Genomic DNA, 20,050 nt, shown 5'->3' on the forward strand with positions numbered 1-20,050 from the left:
GGTCAAATCTTCTTTTAAAGCCATCCTTGTTAATGGGTACATTTTCAATTGGTTAACTGTTCTGTGTAGTTAAGTTTATTTGTTCTTTCTGGGCTAAAATCTCCCATTGGATGACCTTGATTTGTAGAACTTTGGGACAAAGAGAAAAAAAAAACTCTTCTGTTCCACTTTCCAAATTCCATGCATATTATATTTTTGGTCATTTCCTTAACTACATTTTTCTAAGCTGTAGAGTTTCAAATATTCTCATTTTTCATGTGAGAGTTACTCTACAGCATCAAACCTTTCAGTTGCTTCTTGTTTCTTCCATATTAATATGAGTCTTGGGGGGGGTAAGAGAAATATTAATTTTTTAAAAAAAATACTACTTTCAACCCAGAGCTTCAGTACCAACAGGTGAGAGGAGAAGACTAATTTGATTTCCTTGCATTCTAAATTCCATTTCCAATTTACTAAAATGGACAAGCCAACTGGCGGTAGTCCCGCAGATATTTTTTTTTTCTTTTGACTGCTGGAATAAAGCAGGTTCTAAATTCCAGCAAATATATTAAACCTCTTTGTTGTTCACAGATCCATGTCTCTGTAGGCATATGCAATGTCATGGGCACATCATTATGGAGAAGAATCAGTATCTATAAACTGTGCTTTACCACCAGCAGTGTTCCAGACTAGGTCTGATAAAGCCTTGTGGGCTGGCTGCATTGATCAAAAGCCTTTTATGCTGAAACATAATGCTGCTTGCTGCTTCGCTTGGCAAGTACAGGCCTTAGATTTTACCATTCTGCTTTGAGATCGTGTTTTATATGTTTGTGATATTGATCTCTAAACTATTGGGGGGTCAATGTATCCTATGGCAATTATTAGGCTAAAAATATAGGTGTATATCCTGTTATTAGTTTGTAATCTGACTATATATTTCTGTATGTGTATGTATGTATGTACATATACGCATACACTCAATTGTTAGTGAAATGAGAATGAAAGTATCGTCTGTCTATCACCAGTTGCTCATCCTCTGGGTGTGTCATGGCTGAGCACTCTTGATCACCTGAAAAAGATGTTCTACTTATCCTTTGCACCCCACTATTTTCCCAGAATTTTATGACAGCTATGGTAGGACTTTCTTCCATGAGATTTTCTTTGATAATCCTGGCCTGAAATAGAGGATAGAGACCATCAAAGAAGTATAGCTTCTGTTCCTTCTGAGTTAGGATTGTATATGCTAATGTTAAAAGAATGAGGTCAAGATACCAAGCTCTGTGCAAACCATTTCCTATTTAATCTTGAGGTTCTGGAAATTACATTTGTATCTGCATCACAATGTCCCAAAGGTAATGGTATGCCTATTCCAGCAGGTAGCCTATCATTGTCTTGATTTTCACTTCAGAGTTGTTGTGGCAAATTACTTTATTTCCTTTAATTCCTGCCTTTCTTAAGAAGCTTTATGCCAGTTTTCTAGTTTTTCTTTACATTTTTCAGTTTCATATCTCTCAATTGGTGGGCAAAGCTTTCTAATGTTATTTTACCATTTATTCTAGGTTATTTGGTGATCTTAGCACTTACATTCTTCAGCTTTGTATCTAATTTCCCTGTCTTATTGGTCCATGTAAGCATTTCAGCACTGGTGTTAAGCTTAGAATCCTTCAGGAATCTTACTTTTAGGGTCTGCATCCTCATTTCCCTGGTGGATTGTTCCTGAAGAATAATTACTATTAGGGCTGGTTCTGAAAGAATAGTCAAAAGATCTCCTTATTCAGCCAGATATTTTGCTCTTCCGGCTGCTGATAAGATTGTTAGTGTTGGTTTCTTGTCTTTTCAATGTGTTACAAATTAGACATAAATCAGATTTTAGTAGTTGCAGCCTGGTGAGAAGTGACAGTGAATCAGTCTCAGGAGAGTTGGCTCCGATGTCATGGGCTTTCAGGATGTTATCAGCATGACAAAATTGTAATGGGTTTACTAAAGGTTCAAGATCAGGTAGTTCAACCAATTCAGAGGCTAAATTATACTCAGGAATCTCTGGCTCTTGGAAATACAATCCTTGGGGGTCCACAGTCCATTCTTCAGGTAGTTAGTCTCAAGTATCTTTTTGTGGAAGACTAAAATAGGGCTAGTTATTTTGGAGGGGAAAAGAAGTCTGCTGCATATGGCAATGTCTGGTACTTGTCATGGGAAGACAAGGGCCCCAACCCTCTTTGTATCCAAATCTGTACCCATAAGGCTGCCCCTTGCTTCTCCCACTTAGAATATCTAAGGAATGAGAATCATGCACTTACTACTTTCACTTGCAAAGATTTCTTTCTTTCCTGCATTACTTATCGCCAGTGTTAAGCCTTGTTTATGAGTTCTTGCTTGTATGGAGAAATTCAATAAGTCTCACTATGTCAGACCGTAAATCACCTTTCTGCCAGGAAGTAAATTAGGTCTTACAAGCAGTGTAGTAGCAAGAGGGAATATACACTCCAGGGAGGGTACTCCACAGAGGAATAAGCTGAGGTTCCTCACCTTCGCTTCAAGTCAGCAGTTAATCTTCTCTGATTCAATCTCGGGAAGACAGGCTGAAGTTTAAAAAAAAAAAAGGTGTTTTATAGCCATGTTTGCAGGAGCTCAAAGCACACCTCCTCTCATTATTCTAATCATTCTAATAATTATTCTGAGGCAAGGTCTGGTCCCTTGCAGATTCATTGGACCGTATCTGCCTTTATTTTTGTTAGGGATATTATGGAGACTACAATCAAGTACATCTAGAGATCACAAGTTAGATAAAACTAGAACTATCAGATCTGAGATGCAAGAAGCCGGGTGATCTTTATGTGGAAACCTAGAGATATAACAAAGCCTATTTTTATGCCCTTTGGCATTTCACATGAGTTTTGCAGCCCTAGTAGCCCTGGGTAAATCAGCTCCAATTAGATCTCCAATTTGTTGCAATTATACATTAGTTACTCTGGTGAAAGTAGTAGCTATCACATGTGTTTCTGGATCACTTTTCTAGTAAGCAGTGTCCAAACAAAATAAATACAACCATTAAGAACAAAATGCCATTCCTCTAATCTGACTAGAGATAATAACCACATCTACCAGTAGGAGAGATCTCTGTCAGGATTGGAAGGCATCTGCCCTAGAAGTCCCATTTGCACTTATGGATGCAAATCTATGTTTTGCTAATGACAGGCTCTAATTTGAGGTATAATGGAGATAAGATGAAGATGGTTTTGAATATTCAGTCTGCAAAGTTCCTCCATTCTTTGGTAAGGCTGCAGGTTGATATTCTACATATATCTATCTCAGCATTCTGCATTCTATCCATAGCTCCAGTTCAGATACTTGTAATAAAGCTTCCCCTTGGAACAAGAGATGTTTAAGGGGGGGGGAGATCTTAAGGCCCATAAGATGTTTTCAACAAAAGTAAAAAAAAATAATAATAAAGTTTTCCAGTAAAAGCAATGAAAATGCAGAAGGTACAAGAATAATTTAACAAAGTCACTTTGCTAAAAAGAGAACAAGTAGATTTTTTTTTCTTTTAGGAAATTAATCTACCAAATGTTCACAGAATAATCCAAACATTCACAGATCCCTGATTCCTCTTAAGAGCAGTTTGGGAAGGGTGTCAGTTCAAGGTCTGAATGTGTCTTCAAAGTCAAGAGAAGAATGGGGAGTTTTATTTAGTACCCAGCTGCCTTTGATGGCATTCTAAAAAATTAAGGCCTTCAGGATCAGAACTGGGTAGTACTTGGAAGGGAGATCACCAAGAAATTCCAGGGTTGTCAGATAGTCTGGGAAGACAATAATAAATGGTGTTCATATTTTGCAAAGAAAACTTCAGGGTCATTGTCAGTGAAGTCACCAATCACTCAGAAACTTTCATGTTTATTGTTCTATGCCCATACACACTTTGCATACATATAATCAGTGCTTTTTTTGTAAAAAAAAAAAAAAAAAAAGGTGCCGGAACTCACCCATGTCATACAACCCGCCTTGCCTACCCTACAAGGTTCCATCCAAAAAAGGTGCTGGAACTCCGTTCTGGGCGTTCTATGACAAAAAAAGCCCTGCATATAATGAACTGATCACTTCATAGATTAAATCCAGAGGACCATTGACCTTATTTTAGAGATAACAACATTTAACAATACTTGGAGCAGGCACACAAAGAATTGCGTTATCAATAATTATTTCATTTATTAGGATCCAGTGAGTCAGGCCTGCCTTCTGGTATCAAATAACTGCCATCTTGATATGCCCCCCAGTGATAATTTGTAAATAATCCATAGGTTTTCCAAAGACTCGTGATCCAATGAACTCTTTGGTCCTGTCCAACTGTCTTTGCCGTTGCTGTTTGTTCTTCTACTTTACTCACTTTTGCTAGCTATAGTAAAAAAAAAAATCTAGTTTTTTTTTTCTCCCAAAGGTGTTTTTTTCAAAAGGCAACAGGAAAAAGCACCTTTGAGACAACCATGACCTGGATAACTGAGAATCTCTATAGACATTCTAATTCTTTATTGACTCATATTGCATGTCCAGAGTAACTGAATTTCTGATTCTGATCATCATCTCAGAGAATCAGCCCCTAATTTATTGGGTGTAGAACCTTAGATTAGTTCCTTTCTGTTTCCAACTCCATAATTGTAAGTATATATCTTCTTTCCCTCGTGCTTTCTTAATGTCCAGAACTTTGCTAAACTTTTCAGTGTCTCTGGCATCAAATATATCTCAGTCAGCTGCTTAAAACTTTTCTATTACTCCTATGCAGTTATCCAAGCTCACAATAGATTGAACAAGTAAGAGCAGAAGATTAAGAGGAATTTACAGAGGAGAAAAAGGGACAGTAAAGTCAATTCTTTTAAGGATAGGAGGCCTTGCTTAAAGTGTTGGTTCTAATCAAGAATAGAATAGAATAGAATAGAATAGAATAGAATAGAATAGAATAGAATAGAATAGAATAGAATAGAGTAGAGTAGGGTAGGGTAGGGTAGGGTAGGGTAGGGTAGGGTAGGGTAGGGTAGGGTAGGGTAGGGTAGAGTGGAGTGGAGTGGAATGGAATAGAATAGAATAGAATAGAATAGAATAGAATAGAATAGAATAGAATAGAATAGAATAGAATAGAATAGAATATTTTTATTGGCCAGGTGTCATTGGACACACAAAGAATTTGTCTCTGGTGCGTAAGCTCTCATTGTACATAGAAGCAACAAAATAATATAATCATAAGATACCAATAAGAGACAGTAGTAGAAAAAATTAGGAGGATACTAAAATTAATAGGTTTTCAGCATATAGTGAACGAAGTGAAGCATATATGGACAGTGTTCTGTTACACTAGCAAGTGCCCATGCCATTAATTAATTCCAATTCAGAATTGAGAAGGAAAGAAAAAAGAAAAAAAGAAAGAAATTAGGAAATTATTTTGAAAAATAGCAATCTGGCTGGACAAAGTGTACAGACTTTAGAGGCGGAAACAATTTTTGGCAGGAGGGTAAAAAAATCAAGCTAATTATCATAGCCTGAATTTCTGCTTTAATCTTCATATCAGTTTCAACATGTCAATCTGTAGATCTTTAAAAGGGAAAGGATGCAAAGCACACGATGTCAGCATCTTAACATTAGAATTACAATATAATTTTAAGCAGCTGTAGAGGTCATCTTTGAAAAAAATAATTGTTGAAAAGAGTGATGGCAGCAACGTGTTTTATATTGAAAGACCAAAAATCAGTTTCAACAGATTGTCATTTAAGATAGAAGCATACAAGAGAAATCAATATTACTATCTCCAGGATGAATTTCTTAATCCAGTTTGGGGGAAATATACGATGTCCTAAACTTCCATGCATTTTTTTAACTAAATCTAGTAGTAAAGTGGCAGAGAGCAAAGAACAAGAGATAACATAGTTATCTGACTTATCTTCACCTGCCTGAGATAATTTTGCAGTTTACAAATTATGGACTTTGTTCAAAGAGAAATCCATGAAGATCACTCCCTAACTTGATCCTTTGGGTCTTTCAGTGGTCTAATGGTCATCAAGCTCTTTGCAATTGGATCACAATTATGCCATCAGAACAACAGAAATAACCAGATAGAAGAAGAAGCTCCACTGTCAAGAAAGGCTGAGCATACTCTTCCAACATAGGCACTGTAAGATAACTTCCTACATGCAAAACAAAGCTGAACTGCTATTATTCCTGAGTGCCTTATTTCACTGTACCCAGAGCCGGCTCAAAAATATATGGTGCCCCTAGACCATATTGACTGATATCACCACCTCCTGTGATGTGAAAATTAAATAATAAATAAATTAAAAGAAAACAAAAAAAACCCTCAAAGGTCAGGCTTGAAAAGACCCCCTTTTCTGTGGTCAGTTTTCTATGTTTCTGTGTTTTCTACTCTACCCACCATGAGTGTCACACCTCGTTTGTGAGCTGTTCTTCTCTTAGAGGAGCAAAATAAAGCAATGGGAGAGAAATCAAAATATTTCCAGATTATTTAAAGACACACAATGTAATGTTAGCATAAACAAAAGCATCCTGTTTGTTGCTGCAGTGCGTCAGAACAAACAAAAACAGTCTTACCTGAGAATCTGGAGCATGAAAACAAACACTTGGATCTCTGACAAGATTTTGAAACAGACTCAAGAAATAAAGCTCAGCGAAAAGGCTTCACTTTTTCTTGCTGTGACTGAAAGTTTCTAAGTGTCGTCTTCCCTTGATGTGTGATGTGTAATCTGTTTTCCTAGCTACTGTGTTTCCCTGAAAATAAGACCCAACCCAAAAAATAAGCCCTAGCATGATTTTTCCCAATATAAGCCCCACCCCAAAAAATAAGCCCAAGTGGTGGGGGGTGGCTGCCCTGGTGGGGGGGCCAGGTGGGTATTGGCAGTTCACATCACTTATGTCAGGGGCACCTGTGGGGGCCCAGGCGTGGCTGGGGAGGGATCCAGAGGTCTCCAGCAGAAGGGATGGGACCAGGGCAGGTGCCAGGGCCTGATTCACCAGAGGAGCCTCGTCAAACCTGTCAGGTTGCATGGAGCCCCCACATAGCAGCACAGGCAGTGGGTACCCATCCTAGCCCTTTAGCTCCCAGCGTGCCAGGACTCCATGGCCTAGCCCTGCTTCCTTGAAAGACCATCTGTCTTTCCTATGGCTGCCATGGCTGGGATGGATGCATCCAGCAGGCCAGATCGTGTGTCTTCCCTATGTGTCTTTGCCTCACCTACTGCTTGGAGGGCTGGCCTGGCAGTTGTGGTGCTCAGACACACTTGTGCTGCACAAGCTGCATAGTCCTGGTTGCTTCTTGGGGATTGGGGCTCCCTGCCCTTCCCGTTCACCAGGGCCATCTCAAGTGGAATGGCGGCACTGGCAGCAGGTGGAAGAAGAGGCATGGGGGAGGGGAGGAGTTGCCACCATCAGCCTCTCCTGCAAATCAAAGGTGAAACGTTGCTCCCTGCTTTAAGCTCCACTTTCTCTGACATTTTGGGACCATCCTATTGCATTGGCAATGAGTGTTACTACTGGTTGGTTTCAGTGACCATGGATTCTTCTTTCCTCCAGGTTTGTTGGAGACTCTGCTCCTTCCTTCCTTCCTTCACTGGTCCCCACTTTCTTGCTGCCCTGCAGGTTCCTTCTCCATTTTGGAAGTGGCAGCTCCATTTTCTGCTGCTTCTCCTCCCAGCATGTGTTCCTCCTTCGTATGGAAGGACACTAAGCTCTGGGAAAGCTACACCAACTGGAGATCCCCCTTCCCCAATGGTTCTGCAAAGCCCTTGAGGTTTTGCATGGAGGAGTGGACCCACTTCCCGCAGGGCCGGGCCGGCTCGTGCCAAGGGGGCTGGACTCACACATACACTCAGCTTCCTACAAAAATCATAGCTATCCTCAGCTGATCAGGAGAAAAATGTGTCTGCTCTGGATTTTAAGGCAGAAAAGTGAAGCGATGGGGGAACAATTTCAATGGCCCTGGAGAAAAAGAGCAAACCGAAGTGGTGCCAGGGCCAACCCTGTGGGAAGCAGTTCCGCTTCTCCATGCAAAACCTCAAGGGCTTTGCAGAACCATTGGAGAAGGGGAGCCTGGCCTTCCTTGCCCAGCTCCAGCTGGCATAGTTTTCCAAGAGCTTAGCGTCTTTACATACAAAGGAGGAAAACAATGCTGGGAGGAGAAGGGTAGAAAATGGAGAAGGGAAACATGGGATGATGCAGTGGTGAGAAAGTGGGGATCAGCAATTGCTGCATGGTGGAAGGAAGGAAGGAAGGAAGGAAGGAAGGAAGGAAGGAAGGAAGGAAGGAAGGAAGGAAGGAAGGAAGGAAGGAAGGAAGGAAGGAAGCAGCAGAGTTTCCAACAAACCTGCAGGAAGAAAGAACCCATGGCCACTAAAACCAAGCAACATTCATTGCCAATGCAATAGGATGGCCCCAAAACATCAGTGAAAGGTGGAGCTTAAAGCAGGGAGTGATGCTTCACCTTTGAATCATAGGAGATGTGGGTGGCAGCAACTCCTCCTCTCCCATGTGCCTCTGCCTCTGCCTGCTGCTTGGAGGACTGGCCCGACAGCCCCCATGCATTTGCTGCCTTCTGTACATGAAAAAATAAGACATCCCCTGAAAATAAGCCCTAATGGGTCTTTTGGCACAAAAATCAATATAAGACCCGGTCTTATTTTCATGAAAACATGGATAGTTGGTAGATACTATATATTTAATTGAAAAAAATGTGCATGCTAATTAATAAATGTAAACATATAAAAATGAATATATATTATTTATTATGAAAATGTATATAAATTTCGATACCTTATAGCAGGGGTCCCCGACCCCCCCATACCAGAAACCAGACCATGCAAACAAGCGAAGCGGGATGCAGGCAGCAAGCAAAACGATACCACCTCTCGTCTGCGGAAAAACCTCTCTCTATGGAACCAGTCCCTGGTGCTCAAAAGGTTGGGGGCCGCTGCCTTATATTGCGACAACGGAAGTTGGAACTAATGGAATTCATTTATTTATTAGAACTGTTTGACACCCATCTGACTTTGAAGAACTTTGTAGACCTTTGTCCAAAGCAAGTCAGGGTTAGAAAGGGCAGGAGATTCCTTCCCTTTTTCTCCAGATTATGAGAAACAGCCTGCCCTCTGCCCAGATATACCAGAAGAGAAAGTGGGTTTCTCGAGGCAACATGAGACCTGAGTCTTTGCAGAGTCTGGGTTGCAATCTTGCTAATTTCCCCCAGTCACAGCTGCATCCACTGATCTAGTGGGTGTAGGCCAGGCAGAAGGGTGGGGCCAGTCCTATAAAGACCTGTTGGCTGAGACCTTCAGCCTTTTGGAAAAAAGCAGTGGAGAAAGGAGCTTCTACTCCCTGGGTTTCCTGCTCTAGAGCTTTGCTGGATGGGTGATCTGTCCTGCAGGCTGTTACAAAGGAATGTGAGAAACCAGATTTGTTTTCCTTGAGAATTTGGTTGTTGTTTTTTTTTCTGGTTTCACTGAGTTTCAGGCTTTTCCCTTTAAAGTGATGGGGTTGGAAATTGAATAAGGTTAGGAGCAAACTAAAAACTACAAGAGGCAGTGGGAAATATGGCAGGAGGTTGAGATTTCCAACCACTCTTAAATATTGCACTTTTGGTGGGAAATAGCAGAATGGATCTTTTGAAGTATCTTCACACACCCCAGGACCAGAGCTTTGCAGTCTACTGGAAAGGACCCTTTCTCTGGCGTACCTACCAGGTGATGCTCATGGGCCTCACTTTCCAGGTATTTAGGGACAAGCTAGGAATGCATCTCTTTTGCCGAGTTTTTGTTTTCTGAATGATTCTCTTGTGTAATTTTAAGAGCAATTTTAATTGCATTAATGTTATGTATAGATTACACGTTAGTGTTTTTCTGAGGCACTTAGATGGTAGAAGAAACAAAAGCTGGGTAGATATAAAGCAACTTGGAAATAAGTGTAGAAATGTAAAATTAGAAATAACTATAAACATAGATTATACTTTAAACCTTAATGTACTAAACACTAGGAATAAATATAACTAGCCTAAACTTTGAACATCAGTGTAAGGTTAATTGCTGCCCACGGTTATACCATAAAAAACACCGAAATGTAGCCATAACAGTGTGTCTGCAACAACACCAGTACTTTTTTAAATCAAGGTGCTTTGATAAAAATACCAATTGAAAATTGGAGCAATGTTATGCCATTGAAATTAGTTCAAATTAAGCATTGGGATAAGTTTCAGGTGATAGCTCTGTCAAAGAGATGTACAGATTACCCTATTGTTAAATCCTCCGAGAGTCGGACAAAGAGCAGCTCTCCAGGGTCCTGTTGCAGTACAGTCCTGTAGCTGTACAGAAAAGGCCCTTTCCTATGGGCCTGACACTTTCATTTCTGGACCAGAGGGGAGATTCAGAAAGGACCTCCAGGGCCATCTTAGCAGCAGAATCCAAAAGAGAAAAGGGACAAATGGGAGAGGGAGGTGGGTAACTTTGTGGCAAGCCGGTGGCCGATGAAACAGAATTGTTCCAATATTTTGGGGCCTATTGAGTTGGCACTGTTTTTCTGAGCATAGGGTCAACTTCAGTAGCTGTTTTGAATTTGTCTTTAGCCATCTTGGGGGGCAAGAAGCAGTCTGTGTAACACCTGTTTCTCCCCTTTTCTAGAACTAGGCTGCTTGATGGATGCAGGTTAGAGCCCTTCTGCAAAGACCTTTCACCAGCCTGCCTTTTGGGAAAGAGAAATGCCAAGATACCTTTTCCTTTGTGCCGGGGGACAGTGAGAGCTTAGAGTTTAGAGGTAAGGAGCGGGTGCTTTGTGTTACATTTCTTAATGGGTGCCACTGGCCTAGTGATGTAGATACTGGCCCCTCAAGCTATCGCAAGCTTGCCTTTTCCCACCAGGACACCACATCAGTTGATGTCCTCTGGGAGAGGCAGAGCTGAGGAGTCTAGTGAAGTTCCCCAAGCTGTACCTTCTTGAAAAATGCTGAGAATAACGTTTGGTTTTGTTTGGGCTGTTTTATACAAATGTATCCGGCTGGAGGCATTCTGCTTGGAAGACATTATACCTGCACGTTTCTGGGATGAAGGAAAGGGGTGTGCCCTAGGTCATTGCAGATGGAGTGACTATGTGCTGTTGCTGTTGCTATGAAGTAATCCTGAGAAAGAGTTTTGACACGCCTGATGAATTTGCTTCTCTTCATGATTGTCTGGGTGCCCTGAAATGATTGAGATAGGGGAGGAGAGCAGAGAACAAGAACAGAACTTGGAGTCATGGTGCTCTCCTCTGCACCTTTTCTAAGACAGCTGGACTCCGTTGCACTTCAATTGGAGTTTTTTGCTTTTATTTTGATGTTCCAGGTGCCTTGTGTTTTGGCAACATCCTGCCTTCTTTTTGAGGTTTAATTTGGTGGTTTTGTGTGTGTGTGTGTGTGTGTTCCTCCTTTCCTCCTGCAGCTCTCCAAGTTTGCAAGCCAAGCATGCTCCTACCTGGCTTGCAATGGTGGAGGGGAGAAGTTACATTTCCCTTTAAGCATTGTGTCTCCAATGGAATCCCTCTCTCATTTACACCTTTTCCAAGACTGCTGGGTGCTTGCACAATGCTGAGTTGGTTTGGTCTCTCTCTCTCTCTCAGTTTTCTCAGCACTTCCTCAGCATGCTGGGTCCTTGGTTTGTTTTGCCAGGAGGCTGAGTTTAGGATTGTCTCTTTTCCTTCCCACTTTCTTAGACGCAGAAAGTCACTGGTCTAATTTAATACAATAATAGAAATAAAGTGCATTATTTATTTGTTTATTTAGAAAATTTACAATAATGCAATGCACTTGAATCATCCTGAAACCTCCCCCCACCCTCCCCATCCATGGAAAAATTGTCTTCCATGAAAACCAGTCCCTGGTGCCAAAAAAGGTTGAGGACATCTGCCTTAAGTGTAATCTGTCTTATCTTTTTGTTCCCTTCCTTGATTTTGGTGCTGCCATTGTTTTTCCTTGCCACCAGCTTACCTGTCACATCTTCTCTGGCTCTGATGTTCCCAGAGTCTGTGGGCCTCGATTCTGACACTGGACACATCTGATGTTTTTGTTCCCTTTCTTGACTTTTGTGCCGCCATTGCTTTTCTTTGCCACCAGCTTATCCTCCGGTTAAACAGAACAGAGAGGAGCTTTTGGAACTACATGGGAGGCTACAATCTGGCTGTTGCAGGGAAGGAGGTTAGGTGGAAGGTTGGTTTCCTCTCTTTATGGGTTGGAGTCTGAGGGGTCCTTTGAATGTAAAGCTGACACCGCTTCCCTTAAGTGTAATGTGTCTTTTGTTCCCTTCCTTGACTTTGATGCCGCCATTGCTTTTCCTTACCACCAGCTTACCTGCCAGATGTTCTCGGGGTGGTGCCTACACTCTGCTCTGATCCTCCCAGCAATGCTCTCCTTTGCTTCTGGCTCTGCCGATACTGTAATGATCTGTTTTGTTGTTGAGCTACAACTGTAGAATCTGTCTTTTTAATAGAGAGTGTGAGTGTAGCGTCAGTCAAAACCCCACTCTTATTATATGTGGGGAATGATTTTTTTATGACCTTAGTTATAACAGATTTGGCAGTTCGTTGTGTGATGTTTATTTTAATTCTTTTAAGGTAAAAAGACAGCATCGGCTTTTTATTTTAATGAAGTTGGATAAGCTGGGCTTATTTTTGAGGTCTCCATCCAGGTGCAAGGGAGGGGACAGAGCAGGAAAATACTTTGCAGGTCCCAGATTTTTCTTTTAATGTAACATCTTAGCTATCATTTGGCAATCCCACTTTTACACCTTGAAAAGTTAAGGTGAAGTATAAAAAGCTCTTTGTAATTTGTGGGGAAAGGCCGACACAGCAAGGTCTTGCTCATTTCACCTTGCCACTCTGCATTCCTCCTAAATGCATCTGTCTTAACTTTCTATTTGGTTTTCTTTGTCCCCCACCTTAACGACTGGATCTTACCAGCGCCTGCCTCCATCCCCTCTACCTTTCTTTGCCCATAGCCCTTTCCCTGAATTTATCTCAATTATACCCTTTCATGGCAATATGTGGTCTGTGCAATCTTCCTTGCATCTTCCCTCCATTGACACAAAAGCAGATATGCACAGATGGGTAAGCCTTTTTGGGGAAAGCCACACCCAATGACTTTTCCTAAAGTTGTGGAAAGAGCTCCGTTGTTTCCACAGTGTTTGCAGTTGCAAAGCAACGTACAGTGCAGTTCTAAAGCAAGAAGAGAAGTCTTTGATTTGCCAGGGAGACTTGTATTGAACAACTAGATTGCCACATTGTACAAGAATTGTTTAACATGTGGTTTTCCAGAAACAACATAGGTATCAATCTAGCATTTGAAATTCTGTTCTGGTCATATGGACTTTTCTGTACTTATTTGTGCTTTTGTTGGGTTATTTTAAACTTTGTGAAGAAGAGGTCCAAAAGCCACTCAGTATTATCAAGTTGGGATATAAAGTGCAGTCATTATTTATTTTATTTATTTACAAATATTTATATGCCGCCCAATCCCAAAGGACTCAGGGCAGCGTACAAAATTAAAAACAGTCATAAAACAATAAAATAAAATAATCCAGTCATACCGCGAGTCCGATCATATCCCGGCCCGCCGAGGACATCAGCCCCAGGCCTGCCGGAACAGGAGAGTTTTAACGGCTTTCTTAAAGGCCGGCAGGGTGGGAGTAGTTCGAACCTCGGGGGGAAGTTGATTCCACCAGGTCGGAGCCACCACAGAAAAGGCCCTTCCCCGAGGGCCCGCCAGCCGACATTGTCTGGCCGACGGGACCTGAAGGAGGCCCAATCTATGGGACCTCACCGGTCTCTGGGAGCTGTGCGGCAGAATGCGGTCATGAAAATAAAAGGCAATTCACCCACATTTCACATTTTACAGGCCTGTCTGATCCGATCCCAGAAGACCAAAGTTGCCGCCTCAACCATCTCAGAGGGGGCCCAACTTTGATTCCTCCCTGTCTGAAGGACAGGTTTATTTCTTGTGTGCAGCCAAGAGCAGAAAGCATAATGTACGGGGAAATGCTTTTGGGGTATTAAGGGTATTTGTTTATTTGCATGCTATTAACTTTTTGCATATTTGGCAACCACACCTTTATACAGAAAAATACAAATAATTCTGTGTAATTAGTGTAGTCGGGAAGAAGACAATCGTTCATTGTTCTTTGAGGAGCTTTTAGGCACGTAAAATTAGATCGTCTTCCCCCTGACAGTTACGGGACCCTCACCCTCTCTTTTGCAGAAACAGCAGGAAAGTAGAGCTTTCTGCTTGGTGGGATGTCGGCAGTCGCTTCTAGGGAAGAAACTGCAATTTTAACAAATTTTAACATAAACCCAAAGTAAGTTCAATAAAACTCTGCTCGTAAGAGGCCGAAACATCAGCAGCCCAGGTTTCTCATTTTGGGGTCGGGGCAAGGCCAGGGCAACAGGCTTGCAAGTGAAGCCAATATGGAATAATAATTACAGCCCAATACAAAATTTCTTTTTGGGAACCAAAGGGATTCAAACAGCCTAACAACATGTCAGCACAATTTTCGCCTGCAACTTCAACAGCCACAATGCAGCAGAAGAGCTTTATCACTTCAGAGTTTGCCTATTCCAGATGAGTTTAGACTTAATATACAGTTGCGTTCGATTTGTGAAAGAGTCCTCAATGTTCCTTTACATGCAATTTTTTCATCCCAGCTCTTCTCCAAGGAACCCCAAAACATCCTCCTTTGCTAGCAATATAGGAAGGGAGGCCACCTTTTTTCAGTAAATGAGAGTCCAGGTCCTGTAATCAAAGAAGGAATAGCAGCCAGAAAAGGAAATAAAACCTTTTAATGGGATTTTAAGATTATTCTGTATCTATTGAAGCTACCTTTTCAAAGCACCCCATTTGCAAGCAGACAAAGCTTCCAGTCTCCCTCTGGGTGAAAAGTGGGCACCTATGAGATGCTTGGAAATGGAGCAAATTGCTCTATTTCCAAGTGCCCCATAGGCACCCAAACACTTTTTGCCTGGACAGAGAAATGATGGAGACTGGATTAGCTCCGTTTCAAAGTGCCCCATTTACAAAGTGACGAAGTTTCCAGTCTCCGCCATTTCTCCATCTGGACAAAAAGTGTGTCTGCCCTGGGAAGCCCTATAAGCTGTTGGGGCCATGGGCAAGCAGATGGTGGGAGGAAGCAACCAGCCAGCCGCAAAATAAGATATCTCCCGGAAAACAAGACCTAATGGGTCTTTTGGTCCAAAACAAATAATAATAAGACCCAGTCTTATTTGGGGGGAAACACGATAGGGTGTTTGCATCTCAGATTGGTTAGAAGAAAAAATTCAGGTAGTAAGCACATAAAACAAACAGAAATAGAACAACTCTACATTCCCAGACAGTTGCAGCCTCCCTATCTCATTTGCGGGGCCCATCATAAAAGGAACTGGGTCACTGTTTATCTTTTGGGCTAGTTCTCTAAACAGCTGCCATGTTTATCTGGATGCCATTTACATTTCCCAGAGTTCTTTCAGTGTAGCATCACTCTCAGGCATTCAGGGAATTTGGAGAACGAACTGAAGCATCAAGCAGGGTGCCACAAAGTTCAGTCTGGGTCCTCTACTCCTCCACATGTTTATCCATGATTGGGATGAAGTGGAAGCATCAGTATGGGTATTGATAGGCTAGGAAAGAAGCTGAAAATAAAAAAGGGAAAGTTAACACTGAGAAATTTAAATTTCTTCATTTTGGGAAAGTGAAATGGAATGCACAGGCATTGCTAGTTTAGCAACAGTCCTTGTGAAAAAGATTTTGGAACAGTAACTAATTACATACCAAGTTATGAGTCAGCAGTGCGATATTAGCTGTACCAAAGGCAAATAAGTTTGAAACTGCATCAACTGGAACAGGCTTTTCTAAATCTGTATTTGGCCAGTTCTCACCTTGCATCGCCACCAGTTTGGGGTGCCAGTAAGGGTTCAGTCAAATTAGTCCATGGAATTGATAGTTAAAGGGTCATCAGAATACTAGAAAGGAAAATCTACTGAAGAGAAAATGAAGTAAATGGGAATTTAAAGGCTTAACCTTGAAAGAGGTATGAGATCATTTTTCAAACACCTTAATTCAGTATTTCTGAACCTCAGCCACTTTGAATTCCTGAGAGTTGAAGTCCACACATCTTCAAGTGGCCAACGTAGAGAAACATTTCCTCTAATCATGTGACAAAATAAAAAGATTGTGTTATGGTGCAGGAAAAGTCTAAACTGTAGGGCACTTCATGTGTGTAAAAGAAATCTGAATTTGTCTGGAAGTGGATTTCTGAAATCTGTTTGAAGGACACAATGCCTTCCTTGCTGTTGAAAGCAGCAGAACAGAATTCAGACAGGGTTATTTGACCCCCCCCCCAGATCAGCAATCTCAACTATCCTGATAAGAATCTATGGGTTCCCTTGATTTAATGCCATGTCATGTTTTTTAATCTTATAATCATTTTATATTTGCATACAAATAATAAATAATAAAATAAAATAATAAAATGCATAAAGAAAATGGGGGTTTTCTTCCCCTCCATCTCCCCCTCTCCTCTCATCTTCTCTTTCTTCCCCCACTTCCAGCTTTAAGTAGTGAAGCCATCACACAGGAAAGAACAAATGACCATCATAGAGGAATTGTTTCATCAATCCCCTTTTAGAATGGCAGCATTATTGGCACTCCACAACCTCCTAATCAACACCAAGATATGCACTAAACTAAAGCACTAGTGGGCAAATGAATGCAGGCAAGACTGTTCTCAAGTCTTTTTCAGGGGATTATCCCCCCAACCATCCTGAAATGCAGATTATGCACTTTACCTGAGGAAATGCGATCAAAAGATCTGCTTCATGGCATTCTTCTGAAATCAGTCAAAGAAACAGAGTCGGGAAAAGAGCAAATACTTATGCTCACTTGGTAAGGTTGAGCAATGATTTAACTGGAATAAAAACTTGGCCTAGTGTAGCAGCCAGGGTTATAATTAGAAAATAAAAAGGTAAAACTTTCTCTTTTCCAGTTGAGTCTAACTTCATACTTTGTGAGTTGCTCATATGAAGAGGCATCTGAATGAATTATCTCCATTAAATTCCTTCTTGCTTAAACTGCAGGTTGCAACAATCCAATAAGTTCCTTTTTGTCATGGGTTCTATGGCAGGGTATTTCGCAATGTCCACATTGTGCCTTGACACAAACTGGCTGAGGGTGCTTAAATATAATGGAACGCCCTTTAAACAGCATCAAAGGACAGCTAGCCCAACGGCATTGACCTGCCTCTGGGAAGAGATCTCCTGCTGTTGCTGTTCTGCCTGGGATAGAAGCCTCAGCGGAATGGAACAAATTGCCACACCCAGCTCCCTGCTGCCAATTTCCCAAGGTCAACTCACCATGGCCAACCCTCTACAGCCAACTTGTTGCAGGACAATTCAATAATTTTATTAATTTAAAATAATTTTTAAAAATATTTTAATTTTTGTCACATTTCATTTTGTTCCTCCTTTTACATCCTTTCTTTAATGATTCTGTCGAAAGAAAAATCATCATCAGTCTCCAGTCCAAGCTGGGAATAATCAAAATGGAGACTGCTTTAGAAAGAAAGTTGCAGTTTATTGAAGAGGAGAGCCAGACAGAAAAATGGCTCTGGAAAAACAATTAAAAGATGCTTGCTCCTGGGGAAGAAAGCTATGGCAAATCTAGACAGCATACTAAAAAGCAGAGACATCACCCTGCCAACAAAAGTGTGTATAGTCCAGGCCATGGTTTTCCCAGTTGCAATGTATGGCTGTGAACGTTGGACCATTAGAAAGGCTGAGCGCCAAAGAATTGAGGCCTTTGAACTATGGTGCTGGAGAAGACTCCTGCGATTCCCTTGGACTGCAAGGCGTTCAAACCAGTCAGTCCTAGAAGAGATCAACCCCGACTGCTCTTTAGAAGGCCAGATCCTGAAGTTGAAATTCAAATACTTTGGCCACCTAATGAGAAGGAAGGACTCACTAGAGAAAGGCCTAATGATGGGAAAGATTGAGGGCAATAGAAGAAAGGGACGACAGAGAATGAGATGGCTGGATGGAGTCACTGAAGCAGTAGGTGTGAGGTTAAATGGACTCCAGAAGATGGTAGAGGACAGGAAGACCTGGAGGAACGTTGTCCATGGGGTCACGATGGGTCGGATACGACTTCGCAATTAACAACAACAAAAGCAGGGTGTGGTGAGTTTTTATACCTTCTGGAGCTCTTGAGGTTGTTTCCTGTTCCTGTTTGAGGCTTTGTATTTCCTGTGTCATGTACTTTGACCTGAGTCTGAGTGTGCCCTCTTGACATCTGTGGATTAATCCTATTATGTCTCCTGTCCTTAGAATTTGGTAGGGTATATAGATTTTAGGTTTCTTTGTCTTCCTAATACCTACCTGGCTCCTACCTTCCTGAATGGATTATTACATCTGCATTTTTAAAAGCTGGTCTCTGCCTAGTTTCTGCTTGGAAGAGAGGAGCTGGGGCTGGTTTCTGTCTTTTTAAAGATCTTCTCTATTATTCCTTTGGGGAAATATATTCTGCCTTTTTAATATTCCCCAAAATATTTCTTACTCTGGATTCTTCCCACAATTCTATTCTACCATTTCTTTGATATTATGTAAGTTTTGTCCCTCGGTGAGTTGTCCCATGGCGAGTTGGTGCTTGTTATTTATTTAATTAGTGTTCTGTTTCAAATGCTCTCTGACATTTCCACCATCACCCCTCTAAGTAGCTCACCCCAATAAGAACATAAATACAGGGTAAGCAAAAAATAAGTCCTAACCACCTGGGTTTTGCAAATTCCTCTCCATTCTTAATGATGGCACAATCAAATCAAAGACTAATAATTACAAAACAAAACGGGGAAAAAAGTATTCAAGACCATTGCAGTAGGTCTAAATTTATTTAATTATATAACATGCCTAGAACTAAGAGACAGTTAGACATATTAGACCAGCAGCAGAAACCCGATGAATGCTTTTATAACTTGTTATAAAAAAAGGGAGGGGTGAGCTATAGCCAACTCACATGGGACAACTTGCCACGGGACAAAACTTACAGAGATATTGCTGTTTTAGAACTTTTTTTTTCCTGAACATTGTATTATGTTACCCATGATTACTTTGAGTACTAGAAATTGGGCGGGGGGGGGGGAGAAATAAAGTTATTCCTGCCAGATTTGTTTTACATAAATCATGAAAACAGAAGCAATGTGGCAAAACTAAGGAAGAATCTGTTAGGACCATTAATTTTCTCTATTCATCCTCCCCATTCAGTGTTTTAGCTAGAAAGTTTTATATAGTCTACTTTTTTTTTTCCCCACCACTAACCGTGCAAGAACATTTAGCCTCTGGGATGAATCATAAAATTCAGATTTGGAAGACATCATAGAAATTATCTAGTACAACTCCCTGCTCAGTGCAGGATACAGTAGAACATCTCTGACATATCACCTTCCAGCCTCTGTTTAGAAGACTATTATTGTAGGAGACCTCACCATTTTCACATGTCTGCCAATTCTGGGATTCCTTCTGATGTCAAAGCTTGAACTTCCTTCATTAAAGTTGTAACCTATTGGTTCTGAATCTGCCCTCTGGGGCATAGGGAGCAAATCTAGGCCCCTCTTCCATAGGAAGCCCTTCAGATGTTTGGAGATCACTATCATATTTCGTCTAAGTCAAATTTTCTGAAGCTCAAAATAATCCTTTCCTTTAACTCTTCCTCCTAAGTCCTGGTTTCTAGACCCTTCAGCATCTTGGTGGCTTCCACCCTGAATCTTACTCTGATTGTTCCCTGTCCTTTTTGAACTCTGGAGCCCAGAACTAGATTCGGTACTCCAAATGGGGTCTGAACGTTTGCTTTAGTTTTTGCTTGTTTCATTTCTATTTCCTTTGATTCCTGTTGCCAAGAGCTGCCATTACCAACTGCTTTCACAGAAAAGGTCAATGCTATGCCAAACAAAAGGCTCAACACCTAAGTCCATGTCCTTGGAGACAAGTTCTATTTATCTCAGTGGGATTCGTGCCTTGGAAAATGTACACACAA

The sequence above is a fragment of the Crotalus tigris genome, unplaced genomic scaffold (genome assembly GCF_016545835.1).
Source record: "Crotalus tigris isolate CLP2741 ecotype Arizona unplaced genomic scaffold, ASM1654583v1 scf7180000024439.5362192, whole genome shotgun sequence".
Taxonomy (NCBI): domain Eukaryota; kingdom Metazoa; phylum Chordata; class Lepidosauria; order Squamata; family Viperidae; genus Crotalus; species Crotalus tigris.